The sequence below is a fragment of the Mustela erminea genome, chromosome 15, assembly GCF_009829155.1.
Source record: "Mustela erminea isolate mMusErm1 chromosome 15, mMusErm1.Pri, whole genome shotgun sequence".
NCBI lineage: Eukaryota > Metazoa > Chordata > Mammalia > Carnivora > Mustelidae > Mustela > Mustela erminea.
In genome coordinates, this window is record NC_045628.1 from 44,295,865 (window position 1) to 44,319,681 (window position 23,817).

General features: G+C 36.8%; 1 long non-coding RNA gene across 1 annotated transcript; it reads right to left on the reverse strand.

The window, feature by feature from the left end:
• Window positions 1–1,896: 1,896 nt before the first annotated feature.
• Window positions 1,897–18,485, reverse strand: LOC116574194. Its single transcript, XR_004279145.1, has 3 exons — window positions 18,397–18,485; window positions 6,131–6,133; window positions 1,897–1,970 (listed from the first exon to the last, which is right to left on the reverse strand). It is a non-coding gene; the product is annotated as an uncharacterized LOC116574194 (long non-coding RNA).
• Window positions 18,486–23,817: the final 5,332 nt, after the last annotated feature.

Below are 23,817 nucleotides of genomic sequence, written 5' to 3' on the forward strand. Positions count from 1 at the left end.
ACCCATCTATATGTTGCCTCCAAGAAACTCATTTTAAGCCCGAAGACATCACCAGATTTAAAGTGAGAGTGTGGAAAAGAATTTACCATGCTAATGGACATCAGAAGAAAGCAGGAGTGGCAATTCTTATATCAGATAAACTAGATTTGAAGCCAAAGACTATAAAAAGAGATGAGGAAGGACACTATATCATACTCAAAGGGTCTGTCCAACAAGAAGATCTAACAATTTTTTTTTTAAATTACTAGGTTTTTAACCAACCACACTGAATTTTTTTTTAATTTTATTTATTCCCTTGACAGAGACAGATCAGAAGTAGGCAGAGAGGAAGGCAGAGAGAGGAGGAAGCAGGCTCACTGCCGAGCAGAGAGCCCAATGTGGGACTCGATCCCAGGACCCTGAGATCATGACCTGAGCTGAAGGCAGAGGCTTTAACTCACTGAGCCACCCAGGCGCCCCAGATCTAACAATTTTAAAGATCTATGCCCCCAACGTGGGAGCAGGCAACTATATAAACCAATTAATAATAAAATCAAAGAAACACATCAACAATAATACAATAATAGTACAGCACTTTAACACTCCCCTCACTGAAATGGATAGATCATCCAAGCAAAAGGTCAGCAAGGAAATAAAGGCCTTAAACGACACACTGGACCAGATGGACATCACAGATATATTCAGAACATTTCATCCCAAAGCAACAGAATACACATTCTTCTCTAGTGCACATGGAACATTCTCCAGAATAGATCACATCCTCGGTCCTAAATCAGGACTCAACCGGTATCAAAAGACTGGGATCATTCCCTGCATATTTTCAGAACACAATGCTCTGAAGCTAGAGCTCAATCATAAGACGAAGTTTGGAAAGAACCCAAATACATGGAGACTAACAGCATCCTTCTAAAGAATGAATGGGTCAACCGGGAAATTAAAGAAGAATTGAAAAAAATCATGGAAACAAATGATAATGAAAATACAACGGTTCAAAATCTGTGGGACACAACAATGGCAGTCCTGAGAGGAAAATATATAGCGGTACAAGCCTCTCTCAAGAAACAAGAAAGGTCTCAGGTACACAAACTAACCCTACACCTAAAGGAGCTGGAGAAAGAACAAGAAAGAAACCCTAAGCCCAGCATGAGAAGAGAAATCATAAAGATCAGAGCAGAAATCAATGAAATAGAAACCAAAAAAACAATAGAGCCAATCAATGAAACTAGGAACCGGTTCTTTGATAGAATTATTAAGATTGATAAACCCCTGGCCAGACTTATCAAAAAGAAAAGAGAAAGGACCCAAATAAATAAAATCATGAATGAAAGAGGAGAGATCACAACTAACAACAAAGAAATACAAACTATTATAAGAACATACTATGAGCAACACTATGCCAACAAATTTGACAATCTGGAAGAAATGGATGCATTCCTAGAAACATATAAACTACCACAACTGAACCAGGAAGAAGTAGAAAGCCTGAACAGACTCATAACCAGTAAGGAGATTGAAACAGTCATCAAAAATCTCCAAACAAACAAAAGCCCAGGGCCAGACGGCTTCCCGGGGGAATTCTACCAAACATTTAAAGAAGAAATAATTCCTATTCTCCTGAAACTGTTTCAAAAAATAGAAATGGAAGGAAAACTTCCAAACTCATTTTATGAGGCCAGCATCACCTTGATCCCAAAACCAGACAAGGATCCCATCAAAAAAGAGAGCGATAGACCAGTATCCTTGATGAAAACAGATGCGAAAATTCTCACCAAAGTACTAGCCAATAGAATTCAACAGTACATTAAAAGGATTATTCATCACGACCAAGTGGGATTTATTCCAGGGCTGCAAGGTTGGTTCAACATCCACAAATCATTCAATGTGATACAACACATCAATAAAAGAAAGAACAAGGACCATATGATACTCTCAATAGATGCTGAAAAAGCATTTGACAAAGTACAGCATCCCTTCCTGATCAAAACTCTTCAAAGTGTAGGGATAGAGGGCACATACCTCAATATGATCAAAGCCATCTATGAAAAACCCACCGCAAATATCATTCTCAATGTAGAAAAACTGAAAGCTTTTCCGCTAAGGTCAGGAACACGTCAGGGATGTCCATTATCACCACTGCTATTCAACATAGTACTAGAAGTCCTAGCCTCAGCAATCAGACAACTAAAGGAAATTAAATGCATCCAAATCGGCAAAGAAGAAGTCCAATTATCACTCTTCACAGATGATATGATACTATATGTGGAAAACCCAAAAGACTCCACTCCAAAACTGCTAGAACTTATACAGGAATTCAGTAGAGTGTCAGGATATAAAATCAATGCACAGAAATCAGTTGCATTTCTCTACACCAACAACAAGACAGAAGAAAGAGAAATTAAGGAGTCCATCTCATTTACAACTGCACCCCAAACCAAAAAGTACCTAGGAATAAACCTAAACAAAGAGGCTAAGAATCTATACTCAGAAAACTATAAAGTACTCATGAAAGAAACTGAGGAAGACACAAAGAAATGGAAAAATGTTCCATCCTCCTGGATTGGAAGAATAAATATTGTGAAAATGTCTATGCTACCTAAAGCAATCTACACATTTAATGCAATTCCTAACAAAGTACCATCCATCTTTTTCAAAGAAATGGAACAAATAATTCTAAAATTTATATGGAACCAGAAAAGACCTCGAATAGCCAAAGAGAAATTGAAAAAGAAAGCCAAAGTTGGTGGCATCACAATTCCGGACTTCAAGCTCTATTACAAAGCTGTCATCATCAATACAGCATGGTAGTGGCACAAAAACAGACATATAGATCAATGGAACAGAATAGAGAGCCCAGAAATAGACCCTCAACTCTATGGTCAACTAATCTTCGACAAAGCAGGAAAGAATGTCCAATGGAAAAAAGACAGCCTCTTCAATAAATGGTGTTGGGAACATTGGACAGCCACATGCAGAAAAATGAAATTGGACCATTTCCTTACACCACACACGAAAATAGACTCAAAATGGATGAAGGACCTCAATGTGCAAAAGGAATCCATCAAAATCCTTGAGGAGAACACAGGCAGCAACCTCTTCTACCTCAGCCGCAGCAACATCTTCCTAGGAACATCGTCAAAGGCAAAGGAAGCAAGGGCAAAAATGAACTATTGGGATTTCATCAAGATCAAAAGCTTTTGTACAGCAAAGGAAATAGTTAACAAAATCAAAAGACAACTGACAGAATGGGAGAAGATATTTGCAAACGACATATCAGATAAAGGACTAGTGTCCAAAATCTATAAAGAACTTAGCAAACTCAACACCCAAAGAACAAATAATCCAATCAAGAAATGGGCAGAGGACATGAACAGACATTTCTGCAAAGATGACATCCAGATGGCCAACAGACACATGAAAAAGTGCTCCATATCACTCGGCATCAGGGAAATACAAATCAAAACCACAAAGAGATATCACCTCACACCAGTCAGAATGGCTAAAATCAACAAGTCAGGAAATGACAGATGCTGGCGAGGATGCGGAGAAAGGGGAACCCTCCTACACTGTTGGTGGGAATGCAAGCTGGTGCAGCCACTCTGGAAAACAGCATGGAGGTTCCTCAAAATGTTGAATACAGAACTGCCCTATGACTCAGCAATTGCACTACTGGGTATTTACCCTAAAGATACAAACGTAGTGATCCAAAGGGGCACGTGCACCCGAATGTTTATAGCTGCAATGTACACAATAGCCAAACTATGGAAAGAACCTAGATGTCCATCAACAGATGAATGGATAAAGAAGAGGTGGTTTATATACACAATGGAATACTATGCAGCCATCAAAAGAAATGAAATCTTGCCATTTGCGACAACATGGATGGAACTAGAGCGTATCATGCTTAGCGAAATAAGTCAAGCGGAGAAAGACAACTATCATATGATCTCCCTGATATGAGGAAGTGGTGATGCAACATGGGGGCTTAAGTGGGTAGGAGAAGAATCAATGAAACAAGATGGGATTGGGAGGGGACAAACCATAAGTGACTCTTAATCTCACAAAACAAACTGAGGGTTGCTGGGGGGAGGGGGTTGGGAGAAGGGGGGTGGGGTTATGGACATTGGGGAGGGTATGTGCTTTGGTGAGTGCTGTGAAGTGTGTAAACCTGGCGATTCACAGACCTGTACCCCTGCGGATAAAATTATATGTTTATAAAAAATAAAAAATTAAAAAAAAAAAAAAGACCTGAGCCAAAATCTAGAGTCAGACACAACCGACTAAACCCCAGGCGCCCCTATGATACTTCTTAATTTATACCTAAGTATGTCATATTTTTGCTATATTTGCATGTGATACTATTTTAAAATTTCAATTTTCAGTTGCTCCTAATTCAGCAGTACATGTTAATATCTATTAATACAATTATTTTTGTTTGTTCTTGCATATACAAACATGTCAAATGCACTTATTAATTCCAATAAATTTTTTTGTAGATTTTTATGTTTTTTACCATGAAGATATTGATGTCATCTGTGAATACAGAAATTTTCTTTCTTCCTCTCCAATCTATGATTTTTGTATCTTGCTCTACTGTGTTGGCTAGGATGTCTAGTACAATGTAAAACAGGAAGGAGTGGTGAGAAAAACATACCCTTGCCTTTTACCCATCTGAAGGATAAAATGTTTAGTCTTTCATCATGAAGTATGATGTTATTTGTCTCTTTGTTTAAGACAGAGAGGGAGGAGGGGCAGAGGGAGAGGCAAAGAGAGAATCTTCAACAGACTGCACATCCAGTACAAAGCAAATGTTGGGCTCGATCTGACAATTCTGAGATCATGACGTGAGTGGAAATCAAGAGTCACCAAGCCACCCCTTTCTCATAGATGCCCATTTGTCAGGTGAGGAAGATGCTTTCTACTACTAGTTTGCTGAGAGTTTTTGCTAAGAATGGATGCTGAATATTGTCAAATATTTTGTTCTGATGCCTGCATCTATTGATATGATCTTTTGGTCTTTCTTCTTTAGATCCTCAATATGGGATGTTATATTAATTGGTTTTCCAAATTAAATCAACTTTGCACTCCCATTAAAAATGACATTTGATGATGTATAATCCATTTGATATATCTGTAAGCCTATTATGATTTTGGCCAGGAGGGTGAAATAATATGACCTCGGTTTTAAAATGACTTCTCTGGCCACTGGCTTGATAACAAACTTCAGGGTTTAAGCATGGAAGTAGCTATTCTTAATTGAACACTATTACAATATGAATACAATACAATAATACAATACATGAATATTACAATATTACAAATATTACAAAATAATACAATACAATACATGAATACAATATGAATAAGTGATGAAGATAGCTTAGACCATGGTGATTACAGGAGATGTGTGGACCTGTGGTTTAATTTTTATATAAAATCTAATGTTTGAATAATATGAATCCCTACTGATTTAATATGGGAAGTGAAAGAAGAAACAAGTAAAATTTTTTAACCTAAATAACTTAAAGTACAGACTTCTCATCCATTCTGATGGGAAAAAACATAGGTGGATCTGTTTTCAGGGAAGGCACAAAATTCACTTTTGGACAAATTAAGTTTGAGATTTATATTAGGTATATAAGTAATGCTGTTGATAGAATGTTAAATATATGAAGTTGGAGTTCAGTAATATAACTGTGATTAAGAGAAATAACTTGATATTTTCTTTCTTATAGAACAAAATTCAGTTCCTTGATTTAAATGATGTCTTTTGATTATAGTTGCTGAAATGCTAGTATTAGCTGTCAAAATTCTTGTCAAGTCAAGTTAGTAATTGTATTTTTGTAATTAGAAAGTGTTAAAATCCACAGAGGAAATGCTGATCTCTGATAAGATATCTCTACACCTCAAAAGTACACATTTCCATTAAGGATGTGAAATGTGCTCCCATAGGCAAAGTCTTTCTCCAAGCAGTACGAGAGGGGTGCTGACACATCCTTATGTATGCCCTCTCGGCTATCACAGTAAGCTTCCAAATGGAGTCACAATTACTTAGATTTGTTTTCTAAACTGGAATCCCTGCCATCTTGAAATTATCTACACTACATCAGTTCGGATTCTGAATGTCTTACACTTTCTTTCGTGACAGGTTTCTGAACCCTCCAAGGAGTGAAGAATCCGTATATATGCTGAGAAGAAACTCTTAAGAAATAAAATAAATATGGAGCTTATTAAAAGAAACCCTCGTTTGTTACCTCCGTTTATATTTCCAATAATATTTGTCTTCTCATGACAAAGAATAATAAATCTCTATCAAACTGATAGCACAATAATTTAAGTAGTTGTCTTTATATATTAACTAACTACCCAACATCACATTTTTGCTGTTACTTAAACACTAAATTTAAAAAGAAGTTAGCTTATTCACCATTAGAGAATATGGTACTCTTAAAATGACAAGGACTATGTTTTTGAAAATATTCTTTTTTTTTTTAAAGATTTTATTTATTTATTTGACAGAGAGAGAGCACAAGTAGACAGAGAGACAGGCAGAGAGAGAGAGAGAGAGGAAAGCAGGCTCTCCACTCAGCAGAGAGCCCGATGCAGGACTCGATCCCAGGACCCTGAGATCATGACCTGAGCCGAAGGCAGCGGCTCAACCCACTGAGCCACCCAGGCGCCCCATGTTTTTGAAAATATTCTTATTAAATGTTTATTGATTTATTTTTCTAAGAGGAAATAACAGAATTATTGAATGACTTGATGAATCACTTCATCAAACCAGCATATGATCAACTGAGATCATTTTTTGTTTTGTCTATGTGGGTGTCATTTGTGCATAATCACAAAACCAGCACATGAGCAACAGAAGAAAGATGTGTTTATTATTGTGTATATAACTTTTTGTATTTGTGCTTTTGTGTTTGGCATTATGTTTGATGCCACTGTCTCTGTTCTTATTTGGAATGTAACAGGTTGAAGGTTGTGGGAAGCAAGAAAAAAGTAATCTATGGAAGGACTTCATTTGCACTATTTCTAAGTTAATTGAATAGATAAAAGAAAGGAATATACTGTATTGTAAAAGGTTCTAGGGATAATTTGACTTTATTAGGTGTATTGTTTCACACTAACCAAAAAGTGGAGTAAGTCAAGACAGAATTAGTACCTCTTCAAGCAAATCTAACATAAATAACAGCAACAAATTTTTTCCACTTCTACAAATATCGATTTAACTAAAGTTTTTACATAATCACTTGTAAAAAATCCTTAGCAAATGGTAATAAGCTAGCCTTTCTATTTTCTCAATACTAACTCTTTCTCAGGACTTTCATAAGGTTAAGAACTAAACCAACACACATTACTTTTTACTAAGAATTACTAAGATTTCTTTATTCAGAATTTCTCAAAATATGAAAGAGTATTATTGAGGAAAGTCACCTTTCCACTAGATAGTGAAAATTTTGAATTTCTTGTTGAAGTTACTGAAAGAAAAATCATGATGGTGTCCTACAGGATACATTTGTTCTGCTAAAACCTACCTTAAAACCTGGCAATGTCTAATAAACAGATTAAAGATCTGATATTAAAGTCCATTCATTGGTATTTCAAACTGAAAAAAAAAACCTATAAATCTGTATCCTATACTTTAAATTAACTTTTGAATAATACACATCTCCCCTTATAAATGTCATTCATAGCCAACAATTCCCTGCAGGAAATTTCTAAATGCCATAGTCTGTCACAGGCCACTAAGTACTTCCCAGAATCAAACTTCTAACTGGATCTGTAATCACATCCTTAAAAAATTAGACAGTACTGTTTTTAGACATAAACTTCAATTTCTTAAAAATAAATTTCTACTCAATCTGTAATCTTCACAATGCAAACAAACTCTTTCTTACCCATGCTTCAAATTTCATGAAAATATTTCCAGTTTTTGGATATCTAAATTTAAAGTAAATATAATACCCATCTGTGTTAAGGCAGTAAACTGTAAGTCTTTTGCCCATTAAATTATTAACTTAGCACAAAATATACTATGTTGTCATATTATTATATATTATGGTATATATAATGCATATATTCACATACATGCATGCATACCTCCTTTTGTATATATTATATTACATCAAAATAATGCTTATTCATATAATCTTTCTTTATCAGTTTGGTTATATACCAGTCAGATTGTGACAAGTACTGTAATTTCCTAGAAGTATGTTGTGGCATATCAGTTTACCCCAGCAAAAATGATATGGCACTTGCATGGTGTGGATGGGATAATTCAGGAGTAAACTTGTACACTTGCATTAGCTGGACTTGTTTGTGGGATTAAGTCAGGCATTAGCATTTTTTTCCCCCCAGGAAGGACCTGAAGGTAAATATTTAAGGAAATATGGCCCACATTGCCTCTCTCACAACTACTGAACTCTACCGCTGGAGGGCAAAACCAGTCATTGATAATATTTAAACGTATGTGTGTGGATGTTCTGTGATAATTTTTTATTTACAAAAATAGGTGATTGGCTGATATGACCCACAGACCACAGTTTTCCCACCTCTGAATTTGTCTAACACTATTTACTAATAACCTCCAATTATTATAAAAATAATTAAGTCTTCAATGCAAACTCATGTTCTATGCAATTTCATTTGGCTGCAATTCTTATTCCTGTTATTAACAGTTCTGGAAACAACCCTATCAGCTAATGTTCTGGGAGAGATACATTCCTCAAATTGTCTATAAGAATCTACAAATGTACTAGGAATATTGAAATGACAACATTAGAATTTTCAACATTAATGATAATAGGAAAGGTGGTGATTGAAAGTACTTACAGAAATTTGTTAAAGTAAATACATACTTACTTTGGATATGAATTATTTTGGGAAAGAAATTATTTTTCTTTTTATTAATTTTTTTAAGATTTCTATTTATTTGACAGAGAGAGAGAGAACAAGAAAACACAAGCAGGGCATGTGGCAGAGGGAGAAGCAGACTTCTGGCTAAGCAGGTAGCCCAACACCAGGCTTGATCCCAGGACCCTGGGAGATGCTTAACAGACTGAGCCACCCAGATGCCCTATTTTTATTTTTATATGAAAGATGAAATATGTGGGCTGGAGTTTAAAGCAAAAATGTCATTGAGTGATTAATATGTGATAAGAAATAGTCTCTATGTATTAATTCACACATCCTCAAAAGAACCCTGAGAAGAAGGTGCTATTACTGCCAATTCTATTTTACAGATGATGAAACTGAAGCAAAGACATTTTAGAAAATTGCCTAATACTACACAATAGTATGTGACAGACCCTCTTTTCAAACCCTAGCAGTTTGGCTGTATAACCTGCTCCAGTTCAAATAAGGTTTCTATTTCACCTGGTTTATATTCCTGATTGCACAGTTTCTTAGCTGTTGACCACCAAAAAGTGGTTTAACCTCCTCAGGTTTCAATTTCCTCAAGTGTGTAATGATTGCCTTGAAGTAGACAATCTCTAAGACCTTTTTGAAATGCTATGATTAAATTCGTAAGAAGTTTTAGCTTCATAAATATTCTCAAGCTTCCAAAATTTCACCACATTACTTTTATATAAAATCTTATTCCGATCGTCTAAAGCCATTTGCATTTTCTCTTTAGTAGTGCCTTTTAGAAGAGGATAGAATTTAAATTTCTGTTCCGGAAAGATGGAAAATGGCAGGACCCTAGTGCTATTGTAGGGAGATTATGGAGATTGGAATCAGAGAACCAGAGTCATGTCTACTTCCCTTTCAATTTTATCAATCCTGTTCTTTGAAACAAGGGGATTCATGTAAGAGGGGATTATGAAACCTATGTTAAAGAATTGCTATTAAGAGAAGTATGTTGTGATATATGCACACTAATATTACTGAATCAAGCTACGTAAATATGAAATTTTTTGAAAGAAACATTAATAAAGAAGCTACATGCACAGAAATAAATTTAAGTGGTCACCATTTTCAGAGATAAAGTGGTTTCAGTTGTTTGACTCTCATCTTCATTGGTGATCCCACACATTTACTTACATATCAACTCAGGAAATAATATAGCAGGATTTTCTTCAAGTGGAATTTCATTTAGAATCAAACTGGCAAATACTATTTGATATGATAAGAAATGAAATATGAGAAGAAAGAAAGGTCTACTTAGAAGTAAAATGTATTACGTGTACATCTGTATTTTAGAACAATATGAGAAGGTCACTCAATTAAATGTGGTCTAAATTTAAGTACTCATGTGGTCTCTTTACTCTGAAAGGCTGTAACTCCCAGAGAGAATTAATTTAATCAATTTTGATTCCCCTAATTTGAATTATTTTCATTTATATAAACTGTAGTATATCACAGAACCATCCTTTGTCTAAATTTTCACATCACTTGACCGAGAGCAGGAGTTCAGATTTTATTATCATTCTTATAGTGAAGGATCAGTAATTGTTCCCTGGAAAATAGAAGTAAAACTAATTTGATGTTAATACTTAAAGTAAATACCTAATACTTACAAAGATACTGACATCTGGAAATCATGAAACTATTAATATGCTTACATACAGAGGCAAAAAGACACATCCCCAAATAAGGATAAGAATACAATTCTAATTATAATGGTATCAAAAATAATGAAATACAGTGCACCTGGGTGGCTAAGATAGTTAAGCATCTGCCTTCAGCTCAGGTCATGACCTCAGGGTCCTGGGATCAAGTTCCACATCCGGCTCCCTGCTCTTTGCGGAGCCTTAGCCTCCCTCTGCCTCTCTGTCTCTGTCTCTTAAGAATAAATAAAATCTTTTAAATAATGAAATGCTTATGGTTACAGCTAACACAAATGCAAAGTTGGGAGAAAGTTAACGAGAAACCACTGTTTAATTTCTACAAACCACTTTTGAGAACAATTAAATGAGAACTAAATGTAAAGGCATCCCACATCATCCCAGGAATATTGTTAAAATAACAGGAATCTCCAAATTGATCCTTATTAGTTATCCAGTTGCTTTTGTTCCCCTAAAATAAACACCATACCATAAAATTATTAGGAAAGTTTGAGGGACCCGGAGTAGCCAAAGCAATCTGGATAAAGAAGAACAAATTAGAAAACTCACTTTTCTTGATTTTAAATGTTATTGTAAGAAGTGTGGTAATGGTCTAATAGCCTAAGGAAAGACACACTAATCAATGGATTAAAACTAAGAATCCAAATAAAACCTAACATTTATGGTTAACTGATACTTGACAATATGCAAAAACAATTCAATGAGGGGATATATTCTTTTCCACAAATGGTACTAGAACAGCTATTTATACATATGAAAAAAATGGAGGAAGAAAGAAAGGAAAAAGAGAAAGAAAAGAATAAAAGGAATTTGCATCCCTATCTCATGCAACATATAAAAATTTAACTGGATCACAGAATTAAATATAAGAGGTAAACCTGTAAAACTCTTAGGGGAAAACTTAGGAACAAAGTTACAAAGTTACATGACCCTCAGTTGGCAACAGTTTCTTAGATACAATAACAAAAACGCAAGAAAAAAAAAGACTAAACCAATCATTGGATTTCTTCAAAGTTAAAAGACCTATGCATCAAAGGATACCATCAAGAAAACTTAAAAAAAAAAAAAAGCAACAAAAAAAACCCTAAAAACCTAGAGAATAGGAGAAAATGTTTCCAAATCATATCTCTGACAAGGGATTTACATTCAAAATATATAAATAATACTTATAATTCAACAACAGAAAGATAAACATTAGGAAACTAAAAAGAATTTGAACAGAGGGCACCTAGGTGGCTCAGTGGGTTAAGCCTCTACCTTCAGCTCAGGTCATGATCCCAGGGTCATGGAATCGAGTCCTACATTGGGGGGGGTCTCTGCTCAGCAGGGAACCCGTTCCCCAATCTACTTGTGATCTCTCTTTCTCTGTCAAATAAATAAATAAATAAATAAATAATATCTTTAAAAAAAAAAAAAGAACTTGAAGAGACATTTCTCCAAAGATGGCCAATTAGCAAACCCAAAGATGCTCAACACCATTAATTATTAGAGAAATGCAAACCAAAACAACAATGAGATATGTTTAGCACTTCCTCGGATGACTAAACCAGTAAAACAAATGTTAGCAAGAAGGAAAAATTGTAAATTTCATGCACTGGTGGTGGAAACTGTTAAATGGTTCAACCACTTTGGGAAACAGTTTGACAGTTCCTAAAAAGGTTAAGCATTGACCAAGCAATTTAATTCCTAATTATATCTGAACTTAATTGCAAACATATGCCTACAAAAAAATTATATATCAACAGTGGAATTGCCTATAATAGCAAAAATAAAAAAAACACATATCCCTTATCTGAGGAATGGAAAAAAAAATATGTCATACTTCAACAGAGTATTATTTTTTAAAAGGATGGGAATCAAGATGGCAGAGGAGTAGCAGACTGAAATGGCATCAAGTACCAGGAGTTCAGCTAGATAGTTATCAAACCATTCCAAACACCTAAAAACTCAACAGGAGATAGAACAAGAGAAGCAATTGTAGGAACAGAAAATCAACCACTTTTGGGAAGGTAGGACATGTGGAGAAGTGAATCCAAAGCAACAGGAAGATAGACTGCAGGGGGCGGGGCCAGCTCCTGGCAAGCAGTGGAGCAGCAGAGCACAAAATCAGAACTTTGAGAAGTCTGCTCCACTGAGGGACTGGCTCCACTGGCTAAGCAGAGGTGGAACCCTCATGGGGACAGTGTAGTCTCAGGTCCTGTGGGGTCACAGAAAGATCAGGGGTGTCTGAGTATGGCAAGGCTGCCAGGTATTGGAGAGGGGAAGCTGATTGCAAAGACGGAACTGAGGAGTGAGCTCTCAGATCAGGGTTACCTTAAACTGTGATCCAAGGCACAGTCAGGGTATTACTGTTCGAGCAAGGACCCCACCAAGAGGCAAATCTGGAGAGATCCCGTCCTTACTCCTCCAGGAAAAGTGGTGCAGAAGTGCACAGCAGGAATCTGCTGGTTTTGGAGACTCCAAATGGGGCTCTGCACCAGAGACAGAAACATTCAGTCACAGCCCAGGTGAGCACAGAGTGTAGCCACAGACCAGGGAGATGGGAGGGACTGACTGCTTTTCTCTGAGGGCGCACTGAGGAGTGGGGCCCCAAGCTCTCAGCTCCTTCAGGCCAGAGACTGGGAGACCGCCATTTTCATTCCCATCCTCCAAAGCTCTATAGAAAACATTCAGGGAACAAGAGCTCCCCAGAGCAAACCCAAGAAGGTTACTAAGCCTGGCCTCTGGCAGGCTTTCGCTTTATTCTAGTCTCTAGCCTGACCACAATCTCTCCTCTTTTTAATAATTCTTTTTCCAACCAACTTATCTTATCAATCCCTTTTTTACAATTTTTTTTAAATTTTCATCTTTACAGTCATATTCCATCCCTTCATCATGTTTACCCTTATTTTTGTATATATATAACATTTTCTTTCTTTAAAATTTTGGGAAGAAGTTTCTTCTAAGAGACCGGAATACACCCAAAATCAAGCGGGTGGCTCTGTTCCATTCATCAGTCTAATATATATTATATATATATATATATATATATATATATATTTTTTTTTTTTTTTTAAATTTCCTTTTCCCACCCTTCTTCTCTCAGTTTTGGGTCTCTTCTGATTTGGCTAGCATACATTTTCCTGGAGTCTTTGCCACCTTTTTGGTATTTTATTGTCTCATCCATATATTCTTATCTGGATAAAATGACAAGGCAGAAAAAGTCACACACACACACACAAAAAGAATAAGAGGCAGTAACGATTGCTAGGGACCTAGTCAATATTGACATTGGTAATATGTCAGAACTAGAATTCAGAATGACGAATATTAAGGTGCTAACTGGGCTCGAAAAAGGCAAGGAAGATATTAGAGAAAACTCTCTGGAGAAATAAAATCCCTTTCTGAAGATATAAAAGAACGAAAATCTAACCAAGTTGAAATAAAAAAAACTATTAATGAACTACAGTAAAAAATGGAGGCTCTTACTGCTAGGATAAATGAGGCAGAAGAGAGAATTAGTGATATAGAAGACCAAATGAGGGCAAATAAAGAAGCTGAGCAACAGAGAGACAAACTAATACTGCACCACAAGGGGAGAATTAGAAGGATAACTGATACATAATATGTAACAGTTGGGATCCCAGAAGAAGAAAGAGAGAGGGGGCAGAGGTATATTGCGGCTAATTATAATAGAGAATTTCTCTAATATGGCAAAGGGAACAGCATCAAAATCCAGGAGGCACAGAGAAACCCCTCAAAATCAATAAAAAATAGGTTTAGACTCTATCACCTAACAGTAAAACGTACAAGTCTTAGTGACAAAGAAAAAATCCTGAAGCAGCTTGGGAGAGGAAGTCTATAACATAAAATGGTAGAAATGCTAGATTGGCAACAGACTTATGCACAGAGACCTTCCAGGCCAGAAAGCACTGGCATGATATATTTAGAGCACTAAATGAGAAAAACATGCAGCCAAGAATACTATATCCACCTAGGCTATCATTGAAAATAGAGAGAAAAAAAGTTTCCTGGACAAACAAAAATTTAAAAATTTGCCAACACCAAACCAGCCCTACAGGAAATATTGAAAGGGGTCCTCTAAGCAAAGAGAGGCCCTAAATGTAGTAAACCATAAAGGAACAGAGACACTGTACAGTAACAGTCACAGGCAATACAATGGCACTAAATTCATATCGTTCAATGATTACCCTGAATGTAAACTGGCTAAATGTCCCAATCAAAAGAAACAGGATATCAGAATGGATAAGAAAAAACAAGACCCATCGACAAGAAGCTCATTTTAGACCCAAAGACCCCAACAGATTTAAAGTGAAGGGGTGGAAAGCAATTTACCATGCTAATGGACATCCAAAGAAAGCTAGGGTGCCAATCCTTATATCAGATCAATTAGATTTTAAGCTAAAGACTATAACAAGAGATGAGGAAGAACACTATATCATACTGAAAGGGTCTGTCCAAAAAGAAGATCTAACAATTTTAAATATCTATGCTCCTAACATGGGACCAGCCAGCTATATAACCCAATTAATAAGAAAATCAGAGAAACATAGCAACAATAATACAATATTAGTAGGGGACTTTAACACCCCCCTCACTGAAATGGACAGATTATCCAAGCAAAAGATCAACAAGGAAATAAAGGCTTTATTTTTTTTTAAGATTTTATTTATTTATTTGAGATAGAGAGAGAGAGAGACAGTGAGAAAGCATGAGAGGTGAGGTCAAAGGGAGAAGGAGACTCCCCACGGAGCCAGGAGCCTGATGTGGGACTGGGTCCCAGGACTCCAAGATCACAACCCAAGCAGAAGGCAGTCGCTTAACCAACTGAGCCACCTAGGCGCCACCGAATGTGTTAACTATTATTTTCAGTGTGATCCCACCCTACCCAGGAATCTTTATATCTCAGACATTCAGATTCACCTTCTGTTCTTTTACTTTCCTCATCAAAACTTGATCTCTAAAGTCTTTTGCCACATTGAAGAGAGAAAACCAAGTAAAGAATTAACATCATATGTGGCCAGCATTATATTAGGTAGTTTAAATATACTTTTTTTTAATAAACATATAATATATTTTTATCCCCAGGGGTACAGGTCTGTGAATCACCAGGTTTACACACTTCACAGCACTCACCATAGCACACACCCTCCCCAAAGTCCATAACCCCACCCCCCCTTCTCCCAACCCCCCTCCCCAGAGCAACCCTCAGTTTGTTTTGTGAGATTAAGAGTCACTTATGGTTTGTCTCCCTCCCAATCCCATCTTGTTTCATGTATTCTTCTCCTACCCACTTAACCCCCCATGTTGCATCTCCACTTCCTCAAAATGGATGGAGGACCTCAATGTGAGAAAGGAATCCATCAAAATCCTTGAAGAGAACACAGGCAGCAACCTCTTCGACCTCAGCCGCAGCAACATCTTCCTAGGAACATCGCCAAAGGCAAAGGAAGCAAGGGCAAAAATGAACTATTGGGATTTCATCAAGATCAAAAGCTTTTGCACAGCAAAGGAAACAGTTAACAAAACCAAAAGACAGCTGACAGAATGGGAGAAGATATTTGCAAACTACATATCAGATAAAGGGCTAGAGTCCAAAATCTATAAAGAACTTAGCAAACTCAACACCCAAAGAACAAATAATCCAATCAAGAAATGGACAGAAGACGTGACATTTCTGCAAAGAAAACATCCAGATGGCCAACAGACCCATGAAAAAGTGCTCCATATCACTCAGCATCAGGGAAATACAAATCAAAACCACAATGAGATACCACCTCACACCAATCAGAATGGCTAAAATCAACAAGTCAGGAAATGACAGATGCTGGCGAGGATGCGGAGAAAGGGGAACACTCCTACACTGTTGGTGGGAATGCAAGCTGGTGCAACCACTCTGGAAAACAGCATGGAGGTTCCTCATAATGTTGAAAATAGAACTACCCTATGACCCAGCAATTGCACTACTGGGTATTTACCCTAAAGATACAAATGTAGTGATCCAAAGGAGCACGTGCACCCGAATGTTTATAGCAGCAATGTCTACAATAGCCAAACTATGGAAAGAACCTAGATGTCCATCAACAGAAATAAAGGCTTTAAATGAGACACTGGACCAAATGGACATCACAGATATATTCAGAACTTTCCATCCTAAAGCAACAGAATACACACTCTTCTCTAGTGCATATGGAACATTCTCCAGAATACACCATATCCTTGGTCACAAATCAGGTCTCAACTAGTACCAAAAGATTGGGATCATTCTGTGCAAATTTCAGACTACAATGTTCTGAAGCTAGGACTCAACCACAAGAAGAAAGTTGGAAAGAACTCAAATACATGGAAGCTAAAGAGCATCCTACTACAGAATGAATGGGTCAACCAGGAAATTAAAGAAGCACTGAAAAAATTCATGGAAACAAATGAAAATGAAAACACAACTTCAAAATCTGTGGCACACAGCAAAGGCGGTCCTGAGAGGAAAGTATATAGTGATACAAGCCTTTCTCAAGAAACTTGAAAGGTCTCAAGTACTCAAACTAATCCAACATCTAAAGGAGATGGAGAAAGAACAGCAAAGAAAGCCTAAATTCGGCTGGAGATATCATAAAGATCAAGCGGAAATTAATGAAATAGAAACCAAAAGAACAGCAGAACAAACCAATGAAACTAGGAGCTGGTTTCTTTGAAAGCATCAATAAGATTGATAAATCCCTGGCCAAATTTATCAAAAAGAAAAGAGAAAGAAGCCAAAGTAATAAAATCACGAATGAAAGAAGAGAGATCACAACCAACACCAAAGAAATATAAACAATTATAAGAACATATTTTAAAAAATTTTTTTAATTAATAAAAAATTTTAAAAAAAGAACATATTATCAGCAACTATACACCAGCAAATTTAACAATCTCAGAGGAATGGATACATTCCTAGAGACATATTACTACCAAAATTGAAGGAGGAAGAAATAGAAAAGCTGAACAGACCTATAATCTGTAAGGAGACTGAAGCAGTCATGAAAAATCTACCAAAAAACAAGAGCCCAGGGCCAGACAGCTTCCCAGGGGAATTCTACCAAACATTTAGAGAAGAATTAGTACCTGTTCTGAAATTTTTCCAAAAAGTAGAAATGGAAGGAGAGTTTCCAAACTTAGTTTATGAGGCCAGCATTACTTTGATCCCCAAACCAGACAAAGAACAAATCAAAAAGGAGAATTACAGACTTAGCGAAATAAGTCAAGCAGAGAAAGACAACTATCATATGATCTCCCTGATATGAGGAAGTGGTGATGCAACATGGGGGCTTAAGTGGGTAGGAGAAGAATCAATGAAACAAGATGGGATTGGGAGGGAGACAAACCATAAGTGACTCTTAATCTCACAAAACAAACTGAGGGTTGCTGGGGGGAGGGGTTTGGGAGAAGGGGGTGGTATTATGGACATTGGGGAGGGTATGTGCTTTGGTGAGTGCTGTGAAGTGTGTAAACCTGGTGATTCACAGACCTGTACCCCTGGGGATAAAAATATATGTTTATAAAAAATTAAAAATTAAAAAAAAAAAAGGAGAATTACAGACCAATATCCTTGATGAACAGAGATGCAAAAATTCTCACCAAAATACTAGGCAATAGGATCCAATAGTACATTAAAAGGATTATTCACCACAACCAGGTGGGATTTATTCCTGGGCTGCAAGATTGGTTCAACATCCACAAATCAATCAATGTGATGCAATACATTAATAAAAGAAAGAAAAAGAACCATATGATACTTGATACTCTCAATAGATGCTGAAAAATCATTTGACAAAGTACAGCACCCTACCTTGATCAAAACTGTTCAAACTGCAGGGATAGAGGGCACATACCTCAATATCATCTAAGCCATCTATGAAAAGCCCACAGTGAATATCATTCTCAGGTCAGGAACACGGCAGGGACGTCCACTAACACCAATGCTATTCAACATTGTAGTAGAAGTCCTAGCCTCAGCAATCAGACAACAAAAAGAAATGAAAGGCATCCAAATAGGCAAAAAAGAAGTCAAACTCTCACTCTCTGCAGATGATTTGATACCATGTGTGGAAAACCCAAAAGACTCCACTCCAAAACTGCTAGAACTCATACAGGAATTTAGTAAACTGTCAGGATATAAAATCAATGCACAGAAATCAGTTGCATTTCTATACACCAACAGTAAGACAGAAGAAAGAGAAATTAAAAAATCGATCCCATTTACAATTGCTCCCAAACCATAAGATATGTAGGAATAACCTAACCAAAGAAGGAAAAATCTATACTCAGTAAACTATAAAATAGTCATGAAAGAAATGGAGGAAAACACAAAGAAATGGAAAAATGTTTCATGTTCATGGATTGGAAGAACAAATATTGTGGAAATGTCTACGTCACCTAGAGCAATCTATACATTTAATGCAATCCCTATCAAAATACCATCAACTTTTTTCAAAGAAATGGAACAAATAATCCTAAAATTTATATGGAACCAGAAAAGACCTCCAATAGCCATAGGAATGTTGAAAAAGAAAGCAAAGTTGGTGGCATCACAATTCTAAACTTCATGCTCTATTACAAAGCTATAATCATCAATACAGTATGGTAGTAGCACAGAGACACATAGATCAATGAAACAGAACAGAGAGCCCAGAAAAAGACCCTCAACCCTCAACTCTATGGTCAACTAATCTTTGGTAAAGCAGGAAAGAATATCCAATGGGGGAAAAAAAAAACAAAACAGTCTCTTCAACAAATGGTGTTGGGAAAATAGGACAGCCATATGCAGAAGAATGAAACTGGATCATTTCTTTACACCACACATGAAAATAGACTCCAAATGGATGAAAGACCTTAATGTGATACAGGAATCCAACAAAATCCTTGAGAAGAACACAGGCAGCAACCTCTTCAACCTCAGCCACAGCAACTTCTTCTTAGAAACAATGCCAAAGGCAAGGGAAGCAGGCAAAAAGTGAACTATTTGGACTTCATCAATATCAAAAGCTTTTGGGGCGCCTGGGTGGCTCAGTGGGTTAAGCCGCTGCCTTCGGCTCAGTTCATGATCTCAGGGTCCTGGGATCGAGTCCCGCATCGGGTTCTCTGCTCCGCGGGGAGCCTGCTTCCTCCTCTCTCTCTCTCTGCCTGCCTCTCTGCCTACTTGTGATCTCTCTGTGTCAAATGAATAAATAAAATCTTTAAAAAAAAAAAAGATCAAAAGCTTTTGCAACAAACCAAAAGACAACTGACAGAATGGGAGAAGATATTCACAAATGACATATCAGATAAAGGGCTAGTATCCAAAATCTATAAAGAACTTATCAAACTTGGGGCACCTGGGTGCCTCAGTGGGTTAAAGCCTCTGCCTTTGGCTCAGGTCATGATCTCAGGCTCTCTGCTCAGTGGGAGACTTCTCCCCCCCCCCCCGCCCCCACCATCACCTGCCTCTCTGCCTACTTGTGATCTCTGTCTTTCAAATAAATAAATAAAATCTTAAAAAAAAAAACCCTCTCAAACTCAACACCCAAAGAAATAATCTAATCAAGAAATGGGCAAAGGTCTTGAATAGACATTTTTGCAAAGAAAACATCCAGATGGCCAAAAGACACATGAAAAAGTCCTCCACATCATTCAGCATCAGGGAAATACAAATCAAAACCACAATGAGATACCACCTCACAACAGTCAGAATGGATAAAATTAACAAGTCAGGAAATGACAGATGTTGGCAAGGATGCGGAGAAAGGGGAACCCTCCTACACTGTTGGTGGGAATGCAAGCTGGTGCAAGCAGTCTGGAAAACAGCATGGAGGTTCCTCAAAAATTGAAAATAGAGCTACCCTATGACCCAGGAATCGCACTACTGGGTATTTACCCTAAAGATACAAATGTAGTGATCCAAAGGAGCACGTGCACCCGTATGTTTATAGCAGCAATGTCCACAACAGCTGAACTATGGAAAGAACCTTGATGTCCATCAATAGGTGAATGGATAAAAAAGATGTGGTATATAAATACAATGGAATACCAAGCCATCAAAAGAAATGAAATCTTGCCATTTGCAATGACATGGGTGGAACTAGAGGGTATTATACTGAGCAAAATATGTCAATCAGAATAAGACAATTATCATATGATCTCTCTAATATGAGGAATCTGAGAGGCAGGGCAGGTGGTTTGGGGAATAGGAAAGGAAAAAAAATGAAACAAGATGGGATTGGGAGGGAGACAAACTGTAATCTCACAAAACTGAGGGCTGCTGGGGGGAGTAAGGGCAGGGAGAGGGTGGCTGGGTTATGGACACTGGGAGGGTATGTGATATGGTGAGTGCTGTGAAGTGTGTAAACCTGGCGATTTACAGACCTGCATCCCTGGGGCAAATAATACATTATATGTTAATAAAAATAATTTAAGAAAAAAATGTTAAAACAAACAACCAAAAAAAGAGTGAAGTACTGATTCATTCTACAACCTAGATGAACTCTGAAAACATTATTCTAAGTAAGAAGCCAGTTCAAAAAAGATCACACATGGGCACCTAGGTGGCTCAGTCAGTTAAGCACGTCCCACTCTTGATTTTGCCTCAGGGTATGATTTCAGGGTTGTGAATTTGAGCTCTGCATAGGGCTACCCACTGGGTATGGGGGACTGCATATGGGGGACTCCCTCTCTCCCACCCCCTCTCTACTCCCTCTCTTAAAAAAATACACATTATGTAATTCCATTTATGCAAAATGTCCAGATTAGGAAAATAAATGGGAGACAAAAAGTAGATTATTGGTTGCTAGGGGCTGGAGGCTGAGGGAGTAGAGTGCGACTGCTTAATGGGTATGAGATTTCCTTTGGGGACAGTGAGATGCTTTAAAAATAGTAGTCATGGCCACACAACCCTCAGGACACTAAAAACAACTGAACTGTACAATTTAAGAGAGTAAATTTTATGATATATGAATAAGTTCTCAATAAAAACAATGCAAAGAGGCCCATAATCATGTACACATCTTCCCATTTATAAATATTAACTTATAAATGATAGTTAAATTCATCCCAAATATAAAATTCTTTATGACTGAATAATGAATATTGAGAAAGAGAAATTATTAGCTATTAGAATTTAAGCACAGCACTCTGAAGATAAACACAGTTTTTGAATCACAAGTCAAAGAAGGATGAATTTATCAAGGAAATGATCTCTTGCAGCTTCAGCTGTCAGCATGTCAGCTCAGGCCTACTCCCGAATATATTTCAACACCATAAAATGCCAATGTAAGTGTGTGCCAGAATTCTTCTAAGTATCAAAGAATACATTAAAGAGGAGAAATAAATATTCAACACAAACTAAAGATACATGTGAAAATACCATGCCTTCAATCATAACCAGATACATATGTGCTGTTGTCACTGGGTGTCCCCAAATAACTAATAAATAGGTTGGAAACTAATTTCCTCAAATATTGACAAGGAGAAATTCTATTTAACTCAATGAGTTGACTACCAGTAAACAGTCTCATATAGCTATGGTTTACTGATAAGAATATCAGACTTCATGTTTGAATAGTTAGCATTAAAAACCAGCTGCACCACCTATACAAACGAAAATGATTCCTATATATTGTGCTTGCTTTAACTCTCCTGTAACTCTTTCTTTCACCTATTTTTAAAAAGAATACACCTAGCACTAAGTATTGCTGTGAGGTGTAAATGAAAATCAAATGCTGAAAGAATCTTATGTATGGTCGGTTATCCATAAATAGTTATAATATCTGAATTAACTCATTTCAGACAGTATATAATAAAAGTCATATATTAGTAAAACTATACAAATTTAATAAATACACTTCAATAATTTAGACTGGATTTTTAAAGATTTTATTTAGAGAGAGTGAGAGGAGTGCGTGAGAGTGGGGATAGAGGCGAAGCAGACACTTCGCTGGATACAGGTCTGACAACCCTGAGATCCCGACCTGAGGGGAAAGCGAGCCGGAACTTGACCAACTGAACCACCCAGGTGCCCCTGGAATCCACTTTTATAGGTTGACAAGATCTACGGATAATTCTTAGGAATACTTCTTAGTATATTATTCATGCCTTAAAGGAAGTTTTTTATATAATGAAAGAAAACAAAGAATGTGTCCTTGTCGTGCATCGCTAAAATGGCACAGGCCCTAATATATGAAACATTACTTGGAATCTTCTGACTAGGATAACAACGGAATACTTTTGAATTCTAGCATTGACAACCAAACTTCTGTGCTTTTGAAGGCCCACCAGGCACAATGAAACATAACACTGAGAAAGTAATTTTTAAACACTGAAGGAGCGACCATTTGACCATTCGGTATAGCAGTCTGGCCAAACAAAGAGTAACAAGCAACACATAACATACATCCCATAAATAAATACCTATGTTTCAGAAGGATTAAAACATAGTACTTGTACTTGGAGGCACCTTTTCGTTGTAATAAAACTTAAAAGGTGACTCTCTTCTTTATCTAAAATAGTTTCCTGCAAGAGAAAAAGAAAACAAAAAAATGATTCTCTCCTTTCCAGCTCAACAGAGAAAGTTCCATAAATCAAAATGTCATCAGAGACTGGTGGTACTGTAATACACAGCCCATCACAGTCTTCACAGTGTCTTAAATAAGTATCACAGAGGCAAAAAGATGAAATAAAACCCCTGAGGTTCTATACAAAACCTCTCACAGTAAATGAACAAATACCCAAGGCTGCCCTTTGGGGTCCTGTCTCTATAGGAAGAGTGAAATCACTGAAGGTAGAAGCCCATAAAACCTGACTCCGTATCTCATGGCCACTGGGGTACAACACTCCTGACAGGCGATGTCATATTATTCAATGGGAGAAATTAATAGAGAATCCATTTTTTTTTCTAAAAATCTAATTCCTTTCCCAGATACCCTTGGGTGTACCTTATTATTTTTATTGTAAAGTCATTTCCAAGGAATGTCAACAGATAAACTAAGACTAAGGTCAAATATAAAAATCTGAGTGTACATGTTTAGAAGAATGAAAACAGTTAAAAAGGGAAAGCCTCTAAGAAAAAGAGGTAACACTGTGCCTTTTGTAGCACATTTTAATTCCTTATTAGATCATTTTCTTTTAACCACAATCCTGTGCATGAAGGGCTATATAATATGCAATTAATAAAGAAGATGGATCAGGAAAATAAACTTATTCCAAAAAGTACATACATTGAAAAGACTCGGGAATTTCA